Genomic DNA, 7,236 nt, shown 5'->3' with positions numbered 1-7,236 from the left:
TTGATCTTTGGGTCACGAGGAGACCCTGGGGTAGGAAATGACAACCCACTCCAATATTCTTGCCTGGAGAAATCCCATGGACAGAGAAGCCTGGCGGGCTACAGTCTATGGGGTCACAAAGAGTAGGACATGACTTAGCAGCTAAACAATAACAGCAACACTTAGAATAGTGCTTGGGATATTCAATAGATATTAGTTTACATACTTTTATGATTAAGGGTCTTTTAGGCCAAGGACTAGATTTTAAATTCCCCATGGGGTATTCATATATATTTTTTTTTTTTAGCATACAATGATTTACGTACTGAAAATGTTTATAATTTAGGATTATCATTCCAAATATTAATTCTCATGCCATAAGGCTAGAGTAGGAGCACTCTTAGCAGATTTTTGCTGAACTGCCTCACCAGCTTGACTATGCACTCATTCTCTTATGGTATATAAGCCCTGTTGTACAGGTAATACTGGGCACCCCTTGTACATTGCAGGCCACAATTTTCATGCATGTCAACACATTTATACTTCTAATAGTTGATTTGTCTTCTTACCTGCAACTTGTGTTTATTTCCAGACCAGTTAATTTTGATTGTATTGTACTTGCTATGTGACACATTTATTCAAATACTGAATAAACTGTTAAACTTTGAGTACAGAAAAGTTCTGAAAATTTTCTTATGAAAAGTTCTTATTTTCTTATGAAAATTAAGTTGAATGTTTGGAAAGATTTGATAAACCTGAGTTCCTAAAAATTGCTGTCAAAATAGGTGTGGGAAATGTAACAGAAGTATGTTGGGAAAACCATCTGTACTCATTTTGCTTCACAAATGTCTTTCTTCTTTAAGAAATTCTCTTTCTTCTTTAAGAAATACAAACTGGAAATCATAAACAATGAGGATGGATGTGAATAATGGGTGCGATTTAATGGGTGTGTTTCTCCATTGGGCTTCCCTGGTAGCTCAGATGGTAAAGAATCTGTCTGCAATGTGGGAGACATGAGTTAAATCCCTTGGAGGAGGGAAGATCCCCTGGAGGAAGGCATGGCAACCCACTCCAGTATTCTGGCCTGGAGAATCCCATAGACAGTGGAGCCTGTTGGGCTACAGTCCATGGGATTCTTTAGGCCAGAATACTGGAGTGAGTAGCCTTTCCCTTCTCCAGGGGATTTTCCCAACCCAAGTATTGAACCCAGGTCTCTCACATTGCAGGCGGAGTCTTTACCAGCTGAGCTACAAGTGAACATGGAACAACAGACTGGTTCTAAATAGGTAAAGGAGTATGTCAAGACTGTATATTGTCACCCTGCTTATTTAACTTATATGCAGAGTACATCATGAGAAATGCTGGGCTGGTTGAAACACAAACTGAAATAAAGATTGCCAGGAGAAATATCAATAACCTAAGATATGCAGATGACACCACCCTTATGGCAGAAAGTGAAGAACTAAAGAGCCTTTGGTGAAAGTGAAAGAAGAGAGTGAAAAAGTGGGCTTAAAGCTCAACATTCAAAAACTAAGATCATGGCATCTGGTCCCATCACTTTATGGCAAATAGATGGAGAAACAATGGAAATAGTGACAGACTTTATTTTTAGGGGGCTCCAAAATCACTGCAGATGGTGACTGCAGCCATGAAATTAAAAGACGCCTGCTCCTTGGAAGGAAAGTTATGACCAACCTAGACAGCATCATAAAAAGCAGAGATATTACTTTACCGACAAAGGTCCATCTACTCAAAGCTATGGTTTTTCCAGTAGTCATATATGGATGTGAGAGTGGGACTATAAAGAAAGCTGAGCACCAAAGAATTGATGCTTTTGAACTGTGGCATGGGAGAAGACTCTTGAGAGTCCCTTGGACTGCAAGGAGATCCAACCAGTCCATCCTAAAGGACGTCAGTCCTGAATATTCATTGGAAGGCCTGATGCCGAAGTTGAAACTCCAAAACTTTGGCCGCCTGATGCGAAAAACTGACTCATTGGAAGAGATGCTGATGCTGGGAAAGATTGAAGGCAGGAGGAGAAGGGGATGACAGAGGATGAGATGGCATAAACGACACGATGGACATGAGTTTGAGTAGGCCCTGGGAGTTGGTGACGGACAGGGAAGCCTGGGGTGCTACAGTCCATGGGGTTGCAAAGAGTCGGACATGACTGAATGACTGAACTGAACTGAGTGACTAACACTTTCACTTCTTTTCATATATATATGAACAGCTTATATGTATAAAATTACCTTTGTATATACAAAGTATGCAGTCTGTATATACATATATACTTCAAGTTAAAATGAACTGTTTAAAGTTTATATGCAACATTTTTTTTTTTACTATACATTATTTATTTTTAAAACTTTATTTTTAGTTGGAGGAGAATTGCTTTACAATATTGATTTCTGCCTGCCATATAGCAACACAAATCAGTCATAGGTATATGTATGTCCCCTTCCTCTTGACCTTCCCTCCCACTCCCACCCCATTTTACCTCTCTAGGTTGTCACAGAGCACTGGATTCTCCTTGCATCATGCAGCAACATTTTAAAAAAACAATTCTCTGATTTAACTAACAGCTATTCCTCCTGAAAGAATGAGGTCTTCTAACATACTTAGAAAAATGAACTCAGCAGAAATTAAGATGGATTCAGCAGAAATTAAGCTGAATATCCACTGATTTGGTGTTCTAGCGTAATCACTTGCTAACCTTATGATTTTGAGGAAGTTACTTATCTTCCTGAATCTTAGTCGTTCATTTGTGAAAGGTAATTTTTCATTAATGAGTTTTTTTTTTTTAATTGAATGAGACCAGGTATAGAAAGAAGATAGCAGAGGTCCTAGAGGAGGGTGGGTGTATTAAGACTGAGGGCAGGCCTTCCCCAAATATGCCAAAGTAGCATAGTGATTATTTTGAATTAAAGTTACTTAAGAAACAGCTGCTTCAAGAGGGACACTTTGTTCCCTCTCTGTCCCACTGAAATCAGGAAATAAATTTCCCATGTGAAGGTACCCTTTGTGCTGGGATAGAAGGCACCCTTATCACCAGAAGTTAGAGAGATTAGGGCCGAAAAGGCTGCATGAACAGTCATATTACTTCTTCCCTAATTTGCTACTCCCAGGTGGAAACTTCTTTGTCTTGATGGTTCTTCACAAATGTGTTGTTTCTTTGTCTGAAAGGTATAGAAGCTGCCTGCTTTGGTCACTTCTCTGATCCTCCAAGTGCTGCAATTCCCCTATGGCCAAAATTAAAATTTGATTTTTCCTGTTAATCTGTCTTGTGTCAATTTAGTTATTAGAGCAGCCAGAAGAACCTAGAAAGGTAGAGAAAATCGTTTCCTCCCAAACAATGCTTACTAGAAGGAGCTTTCTGTTTTCTGATGATGACTAAATCTTTCCTCTTTAACCCTGACCTCTCCTAAGCCCCAGAACCGCATTTTCAATTGCAGACTACATATATCCAACTACATCGCCTTAAGATATCTTCACCATTCTCTTAGACTAATTATCAAGATATCATTTTTCTATCTTTTCACTCATTCTCAAAAAAGTTGACTGCCAGATATATTTGATTTTAAATTTTAGAAATCTCCCCATTCTGTTCCTTTTCCCCATTAATACTCTTCCTTTCCTTCGTCTTCCTTCCCCTATTGTCTTTCCTCCCTCCCACCCTTCCTAATTGTCCCAGATTATTTAGTTTAATGAGAACTGTTTTCATTACTCAAAAATGGGTTTAAGTAAAGTCTTTTTGTTTACTTAACATTCCCAATTATTTATTTGGCTCGTTACTTCTTATGGTACATCCTCATCTCTTCTTCTCATTGCCATTGCCAGTGTTATCTTTCTAAGAGACAAATCTGATCTGCTCACCAACACACATACACCCCCCCCCCACCCACACACCAAAGCACACCACACGTATAACACACACATACACATTCATGCTGTGTCCTCATATTCAAGTTGGAATCCAGCCTCCTTCACTTCACATATAAGCCCATCACAGTCCTACCGGAACCACTCTAGATCCAGTTCCTGCCTCCCTCTAACTAGACTCCATTTCCTGCTGTTCTCACATACCTCTGATCTTCCCACAATGCTCTAGTCCTTGTGTCTACACACATATGAACTGCTCCATCACTTGGAGCGCTCACTTGAGTGGGTCAACTTTTTCTGGCCAGAAATTTATTGTCCCCATTCCAAAACACAGCTTTGAAGGAATATGGGTGGTTTTGAAGGCTAAAACTGTCTCTATCTCCATCTACACACATACAAACACACACACACACACACACACACACACACACCCAATGATTTGCACATCTGTGGGCAGAATGTAATTCTACCAGAGTTCTCTTGGGTTGACTTAGTATCTTCTCACTAATTACTCCACACAGGGCCTCAAGTGACAATAACAGCTGGTTGTGCAATTAAAACCTCTGGGCCGTGAGTGGAGAGCTCAGTTAGGATGACTGGAAGGGCACAGTGGATAACGTACTCATTGGCTTAATAAGATGGAAAGTATTCAGCTGTTCAGTTATGCAATTCATTTTAACTTGAATGGAGAAATCAAATTAACTGCAGGCAGGTATTATAAGAGGCGACAGCTCCGACAATGTCAGTGTTCCATGAAACTGGAGATTGTCCTTGTAGAGTCACAGGTGTTCTTCTTTTACTCTCTTTTCTTGGAGCATTTCTACATGCTAAAATAAATGTTCAGTATGTACTCTTTAGCAGCGAAAAGAATATTTTGACTTTGTCTCTGTCAGTGACAGACTTTGCAAAAAAGTAGTGAGAACCTCAGTGGTAGGTGCTAAAAAAAAAAAAAAAAACCCTGCAGAAACTTATTGTACTGATCAGTGTTCTTAATTGCTGGATATCTTGGCTCAAAAATATCAGAGATATATATGGATGTGGTGTTTCTGTCTCATTGACTCATCTGGATAGTTTTGATTTATGTTTCACAAAAAAAATAGTCCTGTTTTACAATATTACTTTGGTAAAGCCTGGTATGGTAGAGTCATTTTCAAATGACTCATAAGATATGGAGAAAATAAAGAACACAATAAGCTTCCTTTAAAAGTATTCCTCATTTTACCTTTTGAGTGCTTTGAATGTTTTTTAAAAGACTTCAACACGTGGCTTAAAGATAGAGAGTGCAGAAATTAATGGTATAAATTAACAATGGCAATTTTAATATTCAAAGCTCCTTGAAAATACCAATTGCAAGTTATTAATACATGGAGACATGACCTAGTCTTAATTTATTTGGTGTATAATTTAAGAGAACAAGTAAGTAGAAGTGAGAGAAAAACAATTACAGGAAAATTAAACTACTTGGCATATTCATTTTAATTGTTGAAACATTTTATGTTGATATAAATTTACTGAAATATGTACATTTTAATGGCTTATTAAATCTTCCATACATTTGACTGTTTCTCAAATTCATTTGCAGCTGTGCTGTGCAAAACACATCAGTTGTGCATATGTTAATTTCCCCTGGCCCCTCAATGTGAGCTACGTGTGGGCAGGAATATGTGTTTGTTATCTTTGTAATCTCATCACCTATGAGGATCCAGTTCGTGACGTGATGGGATATGACATGCATGCTCAGTCATGTCTGACTCTTGGCAGCCCCATGGACTGTAGTCCACCAAGTTCCTCTGTCCATGGGATTCTCCAGGCAAGAATACTGGAGTGGGTTGCCATTTCCTTCTCCAGGGGATCTTCCCAGCATTGGCAGGTGGATTGTTTATCACCGTGCCACCTGGGAAGCCAGTTCATAGCATCCATATTTTCAAATGAACTCTTAAAATAATGCCTACCATATGCCATGTACTACTTTAAGTACCCTCTATTTTGGTTAAAATATTAACTAATTTTATTCTCATAACAAGTGTGTTAGTTATCTGTTGCTGTGTAATTAATGACTGTTATCTTAAAGTTATCACAGATACTGATTGTCTTACCCAGTTTCTGAGGGTCAGGCCTTTGGGAGAACTTAGCCTGGTGGTTCTGATCTCAGGTTCTCTCATGAGGTGATAGTCAAGATCTTGCCTGGGGTGACAGTCATCTAAAGCGCCTAACCAGGGCTGAAGGATCACCTTCCAAGGTGGTTCATTCACACACTGGATGAGTCAGTGCTGATTGTTGGCTGGAGGCCTCAGTTCTGACCATACCATTTTTAGGTTCAGGTGGTTACATGTGCTTCTGATTGGCTATAAATTGGAGGTTTCCACCATCCCCTTCTCCAGTTCCATTCATTTGCTAGAACTCAGGAAAGCAGTTTCTTACTAGATTTAGTAATTGAATAAAGGGCTGAAACTCAGGAGCAGTCAGCTGGAGGAGACACATAGAGCAAGGAATGTGGCAAGGGGTGCAGAGCTCCTAGGCCCTCTCTGGGCATCATCCCCCCAACACTGCCACATGCTCACTGATCTGGAAGCTGTCTGAACCCTACCCTTTTGGATATTTCCAGAGGCTTTATTATATAGGCACAGTGATAAAATCATTGGTCATGGATGATCTCTTCCACTTCAAGCATCCTCTCTGCAGGTGGGAAGGAATTGGAGAAGGTGTGAAATTTTCAACCCTCTAATCCCTATGGTTTCCCTGGCAACCACCTCCCATCCTTAAAGGCTTTCCAAAAGTCACCCCATTAACATAAACTCAGATGTGATTGTGAGGGGCTTGCTATGATGAACAAAAGTCTTTTTTTTCCTTCACTCTCAAGCTATTATAGGAACTGAGGACAAAACCCAAGTATTATGCAAAAAAAGATTACCTTATTGCTCTAATCAATTAGGAAATTCTGAGTGTTTTGGGAGCTCTGTGCCAGGAAAGATCAAATATGTATTTCATATTATAAGTCACAGTATCACTGTGATCTCTGGGGGCCAGGTTGGGAGGCTGATCACTACAGAGAATATGAGAAAGGTGCTTTTGTTGTACCCACTTTATATTGGGGGGAGGTGAGGCACAATAACTTGGTTTATGGAGAGGATTCAGTGAGATGACGCACACACACAGAGTCTAGAACAACAAATGGCCCATCAGTTAAGTTCAGTCACTCAGTTGTGTCCAACTCTTTGTGACCCCATGGACTGCAGCATGCCAGGCTTCCCTGTCTGTCACCAACTCCCGGAGCCTACTCAAACTCATGTCCATTGCATTGGTGATGCCATCCAACCATCTCATCCTCTGTTATCCCCTTCTCCTCCCACCTTCAATCTTTCTCAGCATCAGGGT

Source organism: Ovis aries, chromosome 10 (genome assembly GCF_016772045.2).
Source record: "Ovis aries strain OAR_USU_Benz2616 breed Rambouillet chromosome 10, ARS-UI_Ramb_v3.0, whole genome shotgun sequence".
Lineage (NCBI taxonomy): Eukaryota > Metazoa > Chordata > Mammalia > Artiodactyla > Bovidae > Ovis > Ovis aries.
Note: the sequence above shows the minus strand (reverse complement) of the source record.